This window comes from Ambystoma mexicanum, unplaced genomic scaffold, assembly GCF_040938575.1.
Source record: "Ambystoma mexicanum isolate Mex_15411 unplaced genomic scaffold, UKY_AmexF1_1 Mex_scaf52, whole genome shotgun sequence".
NCBI classification, from domain to species: Eukaryota; Metazoa; Chordata; class Amphibia; order Caudata; family Ambystomatidae; genus Ambystoma; species Ambystoma mexicanum.
The window spans coordinates 1090916-1103983 of record NW_027182469.1 but is presented as its reverse complement, the minus strand read 5'-3'; the positions used below and the strand labels follow the sequence as shown (position 1 = coordinate 1103983).

Below are 13068 nucleotides of genomic sequence, written 5' to 3'. Positions count from 1 at the left end.
GACTGGCACCTACTCGGGCTGGGCCTCTATGAGCGTTTTGCATAATCTGAGATTGCCCTGCTTCCAGTCAAGGCGCAGCGGCCCCTTCTACTAAAAGGGATCAGCAGAGTGATCGCTAGTAGCAGAAATAAGGCAAGCAAGGCAATCAAGGCTTGTTTTTTTGTTCGGTCTCTTCCTTTTCACGATGCTTCAAAGTCAACGAAAGGTACATGTGCAAAACACTAATGCATTGGCCGGGAATCGAACCCGGGCCTCCCGCGTGGCAGGCGAGAATTCTACCACTGAACCACCAATGCCTTACATGCTGCACACTGGCGCTACAGTGCTCTGGACCATTGCAGCCCAGAGCAGCTGATTTAACAGAGCACTGCAGTGACATGAGGATGGCGCCAGCTCCGGTGGGTGAATGGGAGCTGCGCTGCCCTGGCAGTCCTTCTCACTCACTTGGCCACGAACGGCCACGAACGGCCAGGTTCTATAGACAGGAAAAGTGGACAGAGGCAAGCACACTGGTAGATGAGGGAGGCCTTTGTATGGGTCGCTACTCTGAGTGCAGTTCCCTGAGCACCGTGCCTCAGGAAAGCCAGACTTCTACCGCAGGACTCAGGGGATATCTTTGCAGCCACACGAGGCTGACACCCTTTCAATCTGGGCTTCTGGGGTCTTCTGGGAATTATTTGCATAATAGAAGGTTTCCCGCCTTAAGTTGAAACTGCCGTTCCATCTTCTGCTAAAAGAGGGCAGCAGAGTGCTTTCTTTGCGCAGAAAACAGACAAGCAATGCAATCATCTTATCTACCGTTTCCATTTTTCTTTTCCCATGCCTTTTAAAATATCAAGAGACACGTCTACAAAAGTGCCATGCATTGGCCGGGAATCGAACCCGGGCCTCCCGCTTGGGAAGCGAGAATTCTACCACTGAACTACCAATGCCTGACAAGCAGCATTACTGCGGTAGAGCACTTGATTTAACACACCTGCCAGTTCCATGCGAATGGTCACTCGTAAACTCTTGACTTCTGCTGAAAGCCTCATTGAAGGCCTTTGCAGACGTGTGAGACTGGCACCTACTCGGGCTGGGCCTCTATGAGCTGTTTGCATAATCTGAGATTGCCCTGCTTCCAGTCAAGGCGCAGCGGCCCCTTCTACTAAAAGGGATCAGCAGAGTGATCGCTAGTAGCAGAAATAAGGCAAGCAAGGCAATCAAGGCTTGTTTTTTTGTTCGGTCTCTTCCTTTTCACGATGCTTCAAAGTCAACGAAAGGTACATGTGCAAAACGCTCATGCATTGGCCGGGAATCGAACCCGGGCCTCCCGCGTGGCAGGCGAGAATTCTACCACTGAACCACCAATGCCTTACATGCTGCACACTGGCGCTACAGTGCTCTGGACCATTGCAGCCCAGAGCAGCTGATTTAACAGAGCACTGCAGTGACATGAGGATGGCGCCAGCTCCGGTGGGTGAATGGGAGCTGCGCTGCCCTGGCAGTCCTTCTCACTCACTTGGCCACGAACGGCCAGGTTCTATAGACAGGAAAAGTGGACAGAGGCAAGCACACTGGTAGATGAGGGTGGCCTTTGTATGGGTCGCTACTCTGAGTGCAGTTCCCTGAGCACCGTGCCTCAGGAAAGCCAGACTTCTACCGCAGGACTCAGGGGATATCTTTGCAGCCACACGAGGCTGACACCCTTTCAATCTGGGCTTCTGGGGTCTTCTGGGAATTATTTGCATAATAGGTTTCCCGCCTTAAATTGAAACTGCCGTTCCATCTTCTGCTAAAAGAGGGCAGCAGAGTGCTTTCTTTGCGCAGAAAACAGACAAGCAATGCAATCATCTTATCTACCGTTTCCATTTTTCTTTTCCCATGCCTTTTAAAATATCAAGAGACACGTCTACAAAAGTGCCATGCATTGGCCGGGAATCGAACCCGGGCCTCCCGCTTGGGAAGCGAGAATTCTACCACTGAACTACCAATGCCTGACAAGCAGCATTACTGCGGTAGAGCACTTGATTTAACACACCTGCCCGTTCCATGCGAATGGTCACTCGTAAACTCTTGACTTCTGCTGAAAGCCTCATTGAAGGCCTTTGCAGACGTGTGAGACTGGCACCTACTCGGGCTGGGCCTCTATGAGCGTTTTGCATAATCTGAGATTGCCCTGCTTCCAGTCAAGGCGCAGCGGCCCCTTCTACTAAAAGGGATCAGCAGAGTGATCGCTAGTAGCAGAAATAAGGCAAGCAAGGCAATCAAGGCTTGTTTTTTTGTTCCGTCTCTTCCTTTTCACGATGCTTCAAAGTCAACGAAAGGTACATGTGCAAAACGCTCATGCATTGGCCGGGAATCGAACCCGGGCGTCCCGCGTGGCAGGCGAGAATTCTACCACTGAACCACCAATGCCTTACATGCTGTACACTGGCGCTACAGTGCTCTGGACCATTGCAGCCCAGAGCAGCTGATTTAACAGAGCACTGCAGTGACATGAGGATGGCGCCAGCTCCGGTGGGTGAATGGGAGCTGCGCTGCCCTGGCAGTCCTTCTCACTCACTTGGCCACGAACGGCCACGAACGGCCAGGTTCTATAGACAGGAAAAGTGGACAGAGGCAAGCACACTGGTAGATGAGGGTGGCCTTTGTATGGGTCGCTACTCTGAGTGCAGTTCCCTGAGCACCGTGCCTCAGGAAAGCCAGACTTCTACCGCAGGACTCAGGGGATATCTTTGCAGCCACACGAGGCTGACACCCTTTCAATCTGGGCTTCTGGGGTCTTCTGGGAATTATTTGCATAATAGAAGGTTTCCCGCCTTAAGTTGAAACTGCAGTTCCATCTTCTGCTAAAAGAGGGCAGCAGATTGCTTTCTTTGCGCAGAAAACAGACAAGCAATGCAATCATCTTATCTACCGTTTCCATTTTTCTTTTCCCATGCCTTTTAAAATATCAAGAGACACGTCTACAAAAGTGCCATGCATTGGCCGGGAATCGAACCCGGGCCTCCCGCTTGGGAAGCGAGAATTCTACCACTGAACTACCAATGCTTGACAAGCAGCATTACTGCGGTAGAGCGCTTGATTTAACACACCTGCCAGTTCCATGCGAATGGTCACTCGTAAACTCTTGACTTCTGCTGAAAGCCTCATTGAAGGCCTTTGCAGACGTGTGAGACTGGCACCTACTCGGGCTGGGCCTCTATGAGTGTTTTGCATAATCTGAGATTGCCCTGCTTCCAGTCAAGGCGCAGCGGCCCCTTCTACTAAAAGGGATCAGCAGAGTGATCGCTAGTAGCAGAAATAAGGCAAGCAAGGCAATCAAGGCTTGTTTTTTTGTTCGGTCTCTTCCTTTTCACGATGCTTCAAAGTCAACGAAAGGTACATGTGCAAAACGCTCATGCATTGGCCGGGAATCGAACCCGGGCCTCCCGCGTGGCAGGCGAGAATTCTACCACTGAACCACCAATGCCTTACATGCTGCACACTGGCGCTACAGTGCTCTGGACCATTGCAGCCCAGAGCAGCTGATTTAACAGAGCACTGCAGTGACATGAGGATGGCGCCAGCTCCGGTGGGTGAATGGGAGCTGCGCTGCCCTGGCAGTCCTTCTCACTCACTTGGCCACGAACGGCCACGAACGGCCAGGTTCTATAGACAGGAAAAGTGGACAGAGGCAAGCACACTGGTAGATGAGGGTGGCCTTTGTATGGGTCGCTACTCTGAGTGCAGTTCCCTGAGCACCGTGCCTCAGGAAAGCCAGACTTCTACCGCAGGACTCAGGGGATATCTTTGCAGCCACACGAGGCTGACACCCTTTCAATCTGGGCTTCTGGGGTCTTCTGGGAATTATTTGCATAATAGAAGGTTTCCCGCCTTAAGTTGAAACTGCCGTTCCATCTTCTGCTAAAAGAGGGCAGCAGAGTGCTTTCTTTGCGCAGAAAACAGACAAGCAATGCAATCATCTTATCTACCGTTTCCATTTTTCTTTTCCCATGCCTTTTAAAATATCAAGAGACACGTCTACAAAAGTGCCATGCATTGGCCGGGAATCGAACCCGGGCCTCCCGCTTGGGAAGCGAGAATTCTACCACTGAACTACCAATGCCTGACAAGCAGCATTACTGCGGTAGAGCACTTGATTTAACACACCTGCCAGTTCCATGCGAATGGTCACTCGTAAACTCTTGACTTCTGCTGAAAGCCTCATTGAAGGCCTTTGCAGACGTGTGAGACTGGCACCTACTCGGGCTGGGCCTCTATGAGCTGTTTGCATAATCTGAGATTGCCCTGCTTCCAGTCAAGGCGCAGCGGCCCCTTCTACTAAAAGGGATCAGCAGAGTGATCGCTAGTAGCAGAAATAAGGCAAGCAAGGCAATCAAGGCTTGTTTTTTTGTTCGGTCTCTTCCTTTTCACGATGCTTCAAAGTCAACGAAAGGTACATGTGCAAAACGCTCATGCATTGGCCGGGAATCGAACCCGGGCCTCCCACGTGGCAGGCGAGAATTCTACCACTGAACCACCAATGCCTTACATGCTGCACACTGGCGCTACAGTGCTCTGGACCATTGCAGCCCAGAGCAGCTGATTTAACAGAGCACTGCAGTGACATGAGGATGGCGCCAGCTCCGGTGGGTGAATGGGAGCTGCGCTGCCCTGGCAGTCCTTCTCACTCACTTGGCCACGAACGGCCACGAACGGCCAGGTTCTATAGACAGGAAAAGTGGACAGAGGCAAGCACACTGGTAGATGAGGGTGGCCTTTGTATGGGTCACTACTCTGAGTGCAGTTCCCTGAGCACCGTGCCTCAGGAAAGCCAGACTTCTACCGCAGGACTCAGGGGATATCTTTGCAGCCACACGAGGCTGACACCCTTTCAATCTGGGCTTCTGGGGTCTTCTGGGAATTATTTGCATAATAGAAGGTTTCCCGCCTTAAGTTGAAACTGCAGTTCCATCTTCTGCTAAAAGAGGGCAGCAGAGTGCTTTCTTTGCGCAGAAAACAGACAAGCAATGCAATCATCTTATCTACCGTTTCCATTTTTCTTTTCCCATGCCTTTTAAAATATCAAGAGACACGTCTACAAAAGTGCCATGCATTGGCCGGGAATCAAACCCGGGCCTCCCGCGTGGCAGGCGAGAATTCTACCACTGAACCACCAATGCCTTACATGCTGCACACTGGCGCTACAGTGCTCTGGACCATTGCAGGCCAGAGCAGCTGATTTAACAGAGCACTGCAGTGACATGAGGATGGCGCCAGCTCCGGTGGGTGAATGGGAGCTGCGCTGCCCTGGCAGTCCTTCTCACTCACTTGGCCACGAACGGCCAGGTTCTATAGACAGGAAAAGTGGACAGAGGCAAGCACACTGGTAGATGAGGGTGGCCTTTGTATGGGTCGCTACTCTGAGTGCAGTTCCCTGAGCACCGTGCCTCAGGAAAGCCAGACTTCTACCGCAGGACTCAGGGGATATCTTTGCAGCCACACAAGGCTGACACCCTTTCAATCTGGGCTTCTGGGGTCTTCTGGGAATTATTTGCATAATAGGTTTCCCGCCTTAAGTTGAAACTGCCGTTCCATCTTCTGCTAAAAGAGGGCAGCAGAGTGCTTTCTTTGCGCAGAAAACAGACAAGCAATGCAATCATCTTATCTACCGTTTCCATTTTTCTTTTCCCATGCCTTTTAAAATATCAAGAGACACGTCTACAAAAGTGCCATGCATTGGCCGGGAATCGAACCCGGGCCTCCCACTTGGGAAGCGAGAATTCTACCACTGAGCTACCAATGCCTGACAAGCAGCATTACTGCGGTAGAGCACTTGATTTAACACACCTGCCAGTTCCATGCGAATGGTCACTCGTAAACTCTTGACTTCTGCTGAAAGCCTCATTGAAGGCCTTTGCAGACGTGTGAGACTGGCACCTACTCGGGCTGGGCCTCTATGAGCGTTTTGCATAATCTGAGATTGCCCTGCTTCCAGTCAAGGCGCAGCGGCCCCTTCTACTAAAAGGGATCAGCAGAGTGATCGCTAGTAGCAGAAATAAGGCAAGCAAGGCAATCAAGGCTTGTTTTTTTGTTCGGTCTCTTCCTTTTCACGATGCTTCAAAGTCAACGAAAGGTACATGTGCAAAACGCTCATGCATTGGCCGGGAATCGAACCCGGGCCTCCCGCGTGGCAGGCGAGAATTCTACCACTGAACCACCAATGCCTTACATGCTGCACACTGGCGCTACAGTGCTCTGGACCATTGCAGCCCAGAGCAGCTGATTTAACAGAGCACTGCAGTGACATGAGGATGGCGCCAGCTCCGGTGGGTGAATGGGAGCTGCGCTGCCCTGGCAGTCCTTCTCACTCACTTGGCCACGAACGGCCACGAACGGCCAGGTTCTATAGACAGGAAAAGTGGACAGAGGCAAGCACACTGGTAGATGAGGGTGGCCTTTGTATGGGTCGCTACTCTGAGTGCAGTTCCCTGAGCACCGTGCCTCAGGAAAGCCAGACTTCTACCGCAGGACTCAGGGGATATCTTTGCAGCCACACGAGGCTGACACCCTTTCAATCTGGGCTTCTGGGGTCTTCTGGGAATTATTTGCATAATAGAAGGTTTCCCGCCTTAAGTTGAAACTGCAGTTCCATCTTCTGCTAAAAGAGGGCAGCAGATTGCTTTCTTTGCGCAGAAAACAGACAAGCAATGCAATCATCTTATCTACCGTTTCCATTTTTCTTTTCCCATGCCTTTTAAAATATCAAGAGACACGTCTACAAAAGTGCCATGCATTGGCCGGGAATCGAACCCGGGCCTCCCGCTTGGGAAGCGAGAATTCTACCACTGAACTACCAATGCTTGACAAGCAGCATTACTGCGGTAGAGCGCTTGATTTAACACACCTGCCAGTTCCATGCGAATGGTCACTCGTAAACTCTTGACTTCTGCTGAAAGCCTCATTGAAGGCCTTTGCAGACGTGTGAGACTGGCACCTACTCGGGCTGGGCCTCTATGAGCGTTTTGCATAATCTGAGATTGCCCTGCTTCCAGTCAAGGCGCAGCGGCCCCTTCTACTAAAAGGGATCAGCAGAGTGATCGCTAGTAGCAGAAATAAGGCAAGCAAGGCAATCAAGGCTTGTTTTTTTGTTCGGTCTCTTCCTTTTCACGATGCTTCAAAGTCAACGAAAGGTACATGTGCAAAACACTCATGCATTGGCCGGGAATCGAACCCGGGCCTCCCGCGTGGCAGGCGAGAATTCTACCACTGAACCACCAATGCCTTACATGCTGCACACTGGCGCTACAGTGCTCTGGACCATTGCAGCCCAGAGCAGCTGATTTAACAGAGCACTGCAGTGACATGAGGATGGCGCCAGCTCCGGTGGGTGAATGGGAGCTGCGCTGCCCTGGCAGTCCTTCTCACTCACTTGGCCACGAACGGCCATGAACGGCCAGGTTCTATAGACAGGAAGAGTGGACAGAGGCAAGCACACTGGTAGATGAGGGTGGCCTTTGTATGGGTCGCTACTCTGAGTGCAGTTCCCTGAGCACCGTGCCTCAGGAAAGCCAGACTTCTACCGCAGGACTCAGGGGATATCTTTGCAGCCACACGAGGCTGACACCCTTTCAATCTGGGCTTCTGGGGTCTTCTGGGAATTATTTGCATAATAGAAGGTTTCCCGCCTTAAGTTGAAACTGCCGTTCCATCTTCTGCTAAAAGAGGGCAGCAGAGTGCTTTCTTTGCGCAGAAAACAGACAAGCAATGCAATCATCTTATCTACCGTTTCCATTTTTCTTTTCCCATGCCTTTTAAAATATCAAGAGACACGTCTACAAAAGTGCCATGCATTGGCCGGGAATCGAACCCGGGCCTCCCGCTTGGGAAGAGAGAATTCTACCACTGAACTACCAATGCCTGACAAGCAGCATTACTGCGGTAGAGCACTTGATTTAACACACCTGCCAGTTCCATGCGAATGGTCACTCGTAAACTCTTGACTTCTGCTGAAAGCCTCATTGAAGGCCTTTGCAGACGTGTGAGACTGGCACCTACTCGGGCTGGGCCTCTATGAGCTGTTTGCATAATCTGAGATTGCCCTGCTTCCAGTCAAGGCGCAGCGGCCCCTTCTACTAAAAGGGATCAGCAGAGTGATCGCTAGTAGCAGAAATAAGGCAAGCAAGGCAATCAAGGCTTGTTTTTTTGTTCGGTCTCTTCCTTTTCACGATGCTTCAAAGTCAACGAAAGGTACATGTGCAAAACGCTCATGCATTGGCCGGGAATCGAACCCGGGCCTCCCGCGTGGCAGGCGAGAATTCTACCACTGAACCACCAATGCCTTATATGCTGCACACTGGCGCTACAGTGCTCTGGACCATTGCAGCCCAGAGCAGCTGATTTAACAGAGCACTGCAGTGACATGAGGATGGCGCCAGCTCCGGTGGGTGAATGGGAGCTGCGCTGCCCTGGCAGTCCTTCTCACTCACTTGGCCACGAACGGCCATGAACGGCCAGGTTCTATAGACAGGAAAAGTGGACAGAGGCAAGCACACTGGTAGATGAGGGTGGCCTTTGTATGGGTCGCTACTCTGAGTGCAGTTCCCTGAGCACCGTGCCTCAGGAAAGCCAGACTTCTACCGCAGGACTCAGGGGATATCTTTGCAGCCACACGAGGCTGACACCCTTTCAATCTGGGCTTCTGGGGTCTTCTGGGAATTATTTGCATAATAGAAGGTTTCCCGCCTTAAGTTGAAACTGCAGTTCCATCTTCTGCTAAAAGAGGGCAGCAGATTGCTTTCTTTGCGCAGAAAACAGACAAGCAATGCAATCATCTTATCTACCGTTTCCATTTTTCTTTTCCCATGCCTTTTAAAATATCAAGAGACACGTCTACAAAAGTGCCATGCATTGGCCGGGAATCGAACCCGGGCCTCCCGCTTGGGAAGCGAGAATTCTACCACTGAACTACCAATGCTTGACAAGCAGCATTACTGCGGTAGAGCGCTTGATTTAACACACCTGCCAGTTCCATGCGAATGGTCACTCGTAAACTCTTGACTTCTGCTGAAAGCCTCATTGAAGGCCTTTGCAGACGTGTGAGACTGGCACCTACTCGGGCTGGGCCTCTATGAGTGTTTTGCATAATCTGAGATTGCCCTGCTTCCAGTCAAGGCGCAGCGGCCCCTTCTACTAAAAGGGATCAGCAGAGTGATCGCTAGTAGCAGAAATAAGGCAAGCAAGGCAATCAAGGCTTGTTTTTTTGTTCGGTCTCTTCCTTTTCACGATGCTTCAAAGTCAACGAAAGGTACATGTGCAAAACGCTCATGCATTGGCCGGGAATCGAACCCGGGCCTCCCGCGTGGCAGGCGAGAATTCTACCACTGAACCACCAATGCCTTACATGCTGCACACTGGCGCTACAGTGCTCTGGACCATTGCAGCCCAGAGCAGCTGATTTAACAGAGCACTGCAGTGACATGAGGATGGCGCCAGCTCCGGTGGGTGAATGGGAGCTGCGCTGCCCTGGCAGTCCTTCTCACTCACTTGGCCACGAACGGCCACGAACGGCCAGGTTCTATAGACAGGAAAAGTGGACAGAGGCAAGCACACTGGTAGATGAGGGTGGCCTTTGTATGGGTCGCTACTCTGAGTGCAGTTCCCTGAGCACCGTGCCTCAGGAAAGCCAGACTTCTACCGCAGGACTCAGGGGATATCTTTGCAGCCACACGAGGCTGACACCCTTTCAATCTGGGCTTCTGGGGTCTTCTGGGAATTATTTGCATAATAGAAGGTTTCCCGCCTTAAGTTGAAACTGCCGTTCCATCTTCTGCTAAAAGAGGGCAGCAGAGTGCTTTCTTTGCGCAGAAAACAGACAAGCAATGCAATCATCTTATCTACCGTTTCCATTTTTCTTTTCCCATGCCTTTTAAAATATCAAGAGACACGTCTACAAAAGTGCCATGCATTGGCCGGGAATCGAACCCGGGCCTCCCGCTTGGGAAGCGAGAATTCTACCACTGAACTACCAATGCCTGACAAGCAGCATTACTGCGGTAGAGCACTTGATTTAACACACCTGCCAGTTCCATGCGAATGGTCACTCGTAAACTCTTGACTTCTGCTGAAAGCCTCATTGAAGGCCTTTGCAGACGTGTGAGACTGGCACCTACTCGGGCTGGGCCTCTATGAGCTGTTTGCATAATCTGAGATTGCCCTGCTTCCAGTCAAGGCGCAGCGGCCCCTTCTACTAAAAGGGATCAGCAGAGTGATCGCTAGTAGCAGAAATAAGGCAAGCAAGGCAATCAAGGCTTGTTTTTTTGTTCGGTCTCTTCCTTTTCCCGATGCTTCAAAGTCAACGAAAGGTACATGTGCAAAACGCTCATGCATTGGCCGGGAATCGAACCCGGGCCTCCCGCGTGGCAGGCGAGAATTCTACCACTGAACCACCAATGCCTTACATGCTGTACACTGGCGCTACAGTGCTCTGGACCATTGCAGCCCAGAGCAGCTGATTTAACAGAGCACTGCAGTGACATGAGGATGGCGCCAGCTCCGGTGGGTGAATGGGAGCTGCGCTGCCCTGGCAGTCCTTCTCACTCACTTGGCCACGAACGGCCACGAACGGCCAGGTTCTATAGACAGGAAAAGTGGACAGAGGCAAGCACACTGGTAGATGAGGGTGGCCTTTGTATGGGTCGCTACTCTGAGTGCAGTTCCCTGAGCACCGTGCCTCAGGAAAGCCAGACTTCTACCGCAGGACTCAGGGGATATCTTTGCAGCCACACGAGGCTGACACCCTTTCAATCTGGGCTTCTGGGGTCTTCTGGGAATTATTTGCATAATAGAAGGTTTCCCGCCTTAAGTTGAAACTGCAGTTCCATCTTCTGCTAAAAGAGGGCAGCAGAGTGTTTTCTTTGCGCAGAAAACAGACAAGCAATGCAATCATCTTATCTACCGTTTCCATTTTTCTTTTCCCATGCCTTTTAAAATATCAAGAGACACGTCTACAAAAGTGCCATGCATTGGCCGGGAATCAAACCCGGGCCTCCCGCGTGGCAGGCGAGAATTCTACCACTGAACCACCAATGCCTTACATGCTGCACACTGGCGCTACAGTGCTCTGGACCATTGCAGGCCAGAGCAGCTGATTTAACAGAGCACTGCAGTGACATGAGGATGGCGCCAGCTCCGGTGGGTGAATGGGAGCTGCGCTGCCCTGGCAGTCCTTCTCACTCACTTGGCCACGAACGGCCAGGTTCTATAGACAGGAAAAGTGGACAGAGGCAAGCACACTGGTAGATGAGGGTGGCCTTTGTATGGGTCGCTACTCTGAGTGCAGTTCCCTGAGCACCGTGCCTCAGGAAAGCCAGACTTCTACCGCAGGACTCAGGGGATATCTTTGCAGCCACACAAGGCTGACACCCTTTCAATCTGGGCTTCTGGGGTCTTCTGGGAATTATTTGCATAATAGGTTTCCCGCCTTAAGTTGAAACTGCCGTTCCATCTTCTGCTAAAAGAGGGCAGCAGAGTGCTTTCTTTGCGCAGAAAACAGACAAGCAATGCAATCATCTTATCTACCGTTTCCATTTTTCTTTTCCCATGCCTTTTAAAATATCAAGAGACACGTCTACAAAAGTGCCATGCATTGGCCGGGAATCGAACCCGGGCCTCCCACTTGGGAAGCGAGAATTCTACCACTGAGCTACCAATGCCTGACAAGCAGCATTACTGCGGTAGAGCACTTGATTTAACACACCTGCCAGTTCCATGCGAATGGTCACTCGTAAACTCTTGACTTCTGCTGAAAGCCTCATTGAAGGCCTTTGCAGACGTGTGAGACTGGCACCTACTCGGGCTGGGCCTCTATGAGCGTTTTGCATAATCTGAGATTGCCCTGCTTCCAGTCAAGGCGCAGCGGCCCCTTCTACTAAAAGGGATCAGCAGAGTGATCGCTAGTAGCAGAAATAAGGCAAGCAAGGCAATCAAGGCTTGTTTTTTTGTTCGGTCTCTTCCTTTTCACGATGCTTCAAAGTCAACGAAAGGTACATGTGCAAAACGCTCATGCATTGGCCGGGAATCGAACCCGGGCCTCCCGCGTGGCAGGCGAGAATTCTACCACTGAACCACCAATGCCTTACATGCTGCACACTGGCGCTACAGTGCTCTGGACCATTGCAGCCCAGAGCAGCTGATTTAACAGAGCACTGCAGTGACATGAGGATGGCGCCAGCTCCGGTGGGTGAATGGGAGCTGCGCTGCCCTGGCAGTCCTTCTCACTCACTTGGCCACGAACGGCCACGAACGGCCAGGTTCTATAGACAGGAAAAGTGGACAGAGGCAAGCACACTGGTAGATGAGGGTGGCCTTTGTATGGGTCGCTACTCTGAGTGCAGTTCCCTGAGCACCGTGCCTCAGGAAAGCCAGACTTCTACCGCAGGACTCAGGGGATATCTTTGCAGCCACACGAGGCTGACACCCTTTCAATCTGGGCTTCTGGGGTCTTCTGGGAATTATTTGCATAATAGAAGGTTTCCCGCCTTAAGTTGAAACTGCAGTTCCATCTTCTGCTAAAAGAGGGCAGCAGATTGCTTTCTTTGCGCAGAAAACAGACAAGCAATGCAATCATCTTATCTACCGTTTCCATTTTTCTTTTCCCATGCCTTTTAAAATATCAAGAGACACGTCTACAAAAGTGCCATGCATTGGCCGGGAATCGAACCCGGGCCTCCCGCTTGGGAAGCGAGAATTCTACCACTGAACTACCAATGCTTGACAAGCAGCATTACTGCGGTAGAGCGCTTGATTTAACACACCTGCCAGTTCCATGCGAATGGTCACTCGTAAACTCTTGACTTCTGCTGAAAGCCTCATTGAAGGCCTTTGCAGACGTGTGAGACTGGCACCTACTCGGGCTGGGCCTCTATGAGCGTTTTGCATAATCTGAGATTGCCCTGCTTCCAGTCAAGGCGCAGCGGCCCCTTCTACTAAAAGGGATCAGCAGAGTGATCGCTAGTAGCAGAAATAAGGCAAGCAAGGCAATCAAGGCTTGTTTTTTTGTTCGGTCTCTTCCTTTTCACGATGCTTCAAAGTCAACGAAAGGTA

General features: G+C 51.4%; 17 non-coding genes across 17 annotated transcripts; all 17 read right to left on the bottom strand.

The window, feature by feature from the left end:
* Positions 1-225: 225 nt before the first annotated feature.
* TRNAG-GCC (transfer RNA glycine (anticodon GCC)) lies at positions 226-296 on the bottom strand. Its single transcript has one exon. It is a non-coding gene; the product is annotated as a tRNA-Gly (tRNA).
* A 565-nt stretch (positions 297-861) lies between these two features.
* TRNAG-CCC (transfer RNA glycine (anticodon CCC)) lies at positions 862-932 on the bottom strand. The gene has a single exon. It is a non-coding gene; the product is annotated as a tRNA-Gly (tRNA).
* A 350-nt stretch (positions 933-1282) lies between these two features.
* On the bottom strand, positions 1283-1353 carry TRNAG-GCC (transfer RNA glycine (anticodon GCC)). The gene has a single exon. It is a non-coding gene; the product is annotated as a tRNA-Gly (tRNA).
* Positions 1354-1905: 552 nt separating this feature from the next.
* Positions 1906-1976, bottom strand: TRNAG-CCC (transfer RNA glycine (anticodon CCC)). The gene has a single exon. It is a non-coding gene; the product is annotated as a tRNA-Gly (tRNA).
* A 986-nt stretch (positions 1977-2962) lies between these two features.
* Positions 2963-3033, bottom strand: TRNAG-CCC (transfer RNA glycine (anticodon CCC)). The gene has a single exon. It is a non-coding gene; the product is annotated as a tRNA-Gly (tRNA).
* A 350-nt stretch (positions 3034-3383) lies between these two features.
* On the bottom strand, positions 3384-3454 carry TRNAG-GCC (transfer RNA glycine (anticodon GCC)). Its single transcript has one exon. It is a non-coding gene; the product is annotated as a tRNA-Gly (tRNA).
* Positions 3455-4019: 565 nt separating this feature from the next.
* On the bottom strand, positions 4020-4090 carry TRNAG-CCC (transfer RNA glycine (anticodon CCC)). The gene has a single exon. It is a non-coding gene; the product is annotated as a tRNA-Gly (tRNA).
* A 2030-nt stretch (positions 4091-6120) lies between these two features.
* On the bottom strand, positions 6121-6191 carry TRNAG-GCC (transfer RNA glycine (anticodon GCC)). The gene has a single exon. It is a non-coding gene; the product is annotated as a tRNA-Gly (tRNA).
* A 565-nt stretch (positions 6192-6756) lies between these two features.
* Positions 6757-6827, bottom strand: TRNAG-CCC (transfer RNA glycine (anticodon CCC)). The gene has a single exon. It is a non-coding gene; the product is annotated as a tRNA-Gly (tRNA).
* A 350-nt stretch (positions 6828-7177) lies between these two features.
* Positions 7178-7248, bottom strand: TRNAG-GCC (transfer RNA glycine (anticodon GCC)). The gene has a single exon. It is a non-coding gene; the product is annotated as a tRNA-Gly (tRNA).
* A 986-nt stretch (positions 7249-8234) lies between these two features.
* Positions 8235-8305, bottom strand: TRNAG-GCC (transfer RNA glycine (anticodon GCC)). The gene has a single exon. It is a non-coding gene; the product is annotated as a tRNA-Gly (tRNA).
* A 565-nt stretch (positions 8306-8870) lies between these two features.
* TRNAG-CCC (transfer RNA glycine (anticodon CCC)) lies at positions 8871-8941 on the bottom strand. The gene has a single exon. It is a non-coding gene; the product is annotated as a tRNA-Gly (tRNA).
* Positions 8942-9291: 350 nt separating this feature from the next.
* Positions 9292-9362, bottom strand: TRNAG-GCC (transfer RNA glycine (anticodon GCC)). The gene has a single exon. It is a non-coding gene; the product is annotated as a tRNA-Gly (tRNA).
* A 565-nt stretch (positions 9363-9927) lies between these two features.
* On the bottom strand, positions 9928-9998 carry TRNAG-CCC (transfer RNA glycine (anticodon CCC)). The gene has a single exon. It is a non-coding gene; the product is annotated as a tRNA-Gly (tRNA).
* Positions 9999-10348: 350 nt separating this feature from the next.
* TRNAG-GCC (transfer RNA glycine (anticodon GCC)) lies at positions 10349-10419 on the bottom strand. Its single transcript has one exon. It is a non-coding gene; the product is annotated as a tRNA-Gly (tRNA).
* Positions 10420-12028: 1609 nt separating this feature from the next.
* Positions 12029-12099, bottom strand: TRNAG-GCC (transfer RNA glycine (anticodon GCC)). The gene has a single exon. It is a non-coding gene; the product is annotated as a tRNA-Gly (tRNA).
* A 565-nt stretch (positions 12100-12664) lies between these two features.
* On the bottom strand, positions 12665-12735 carry TRNAG-CCC (transfer RNA glycine (anticodon CCC)). Its single transcript has one exon. It is a non-coding gene; the product is annotated as a tRNA-Gly (tRNA).
* Positions 12736-13068: the final 333 nt, after the last annotated feature.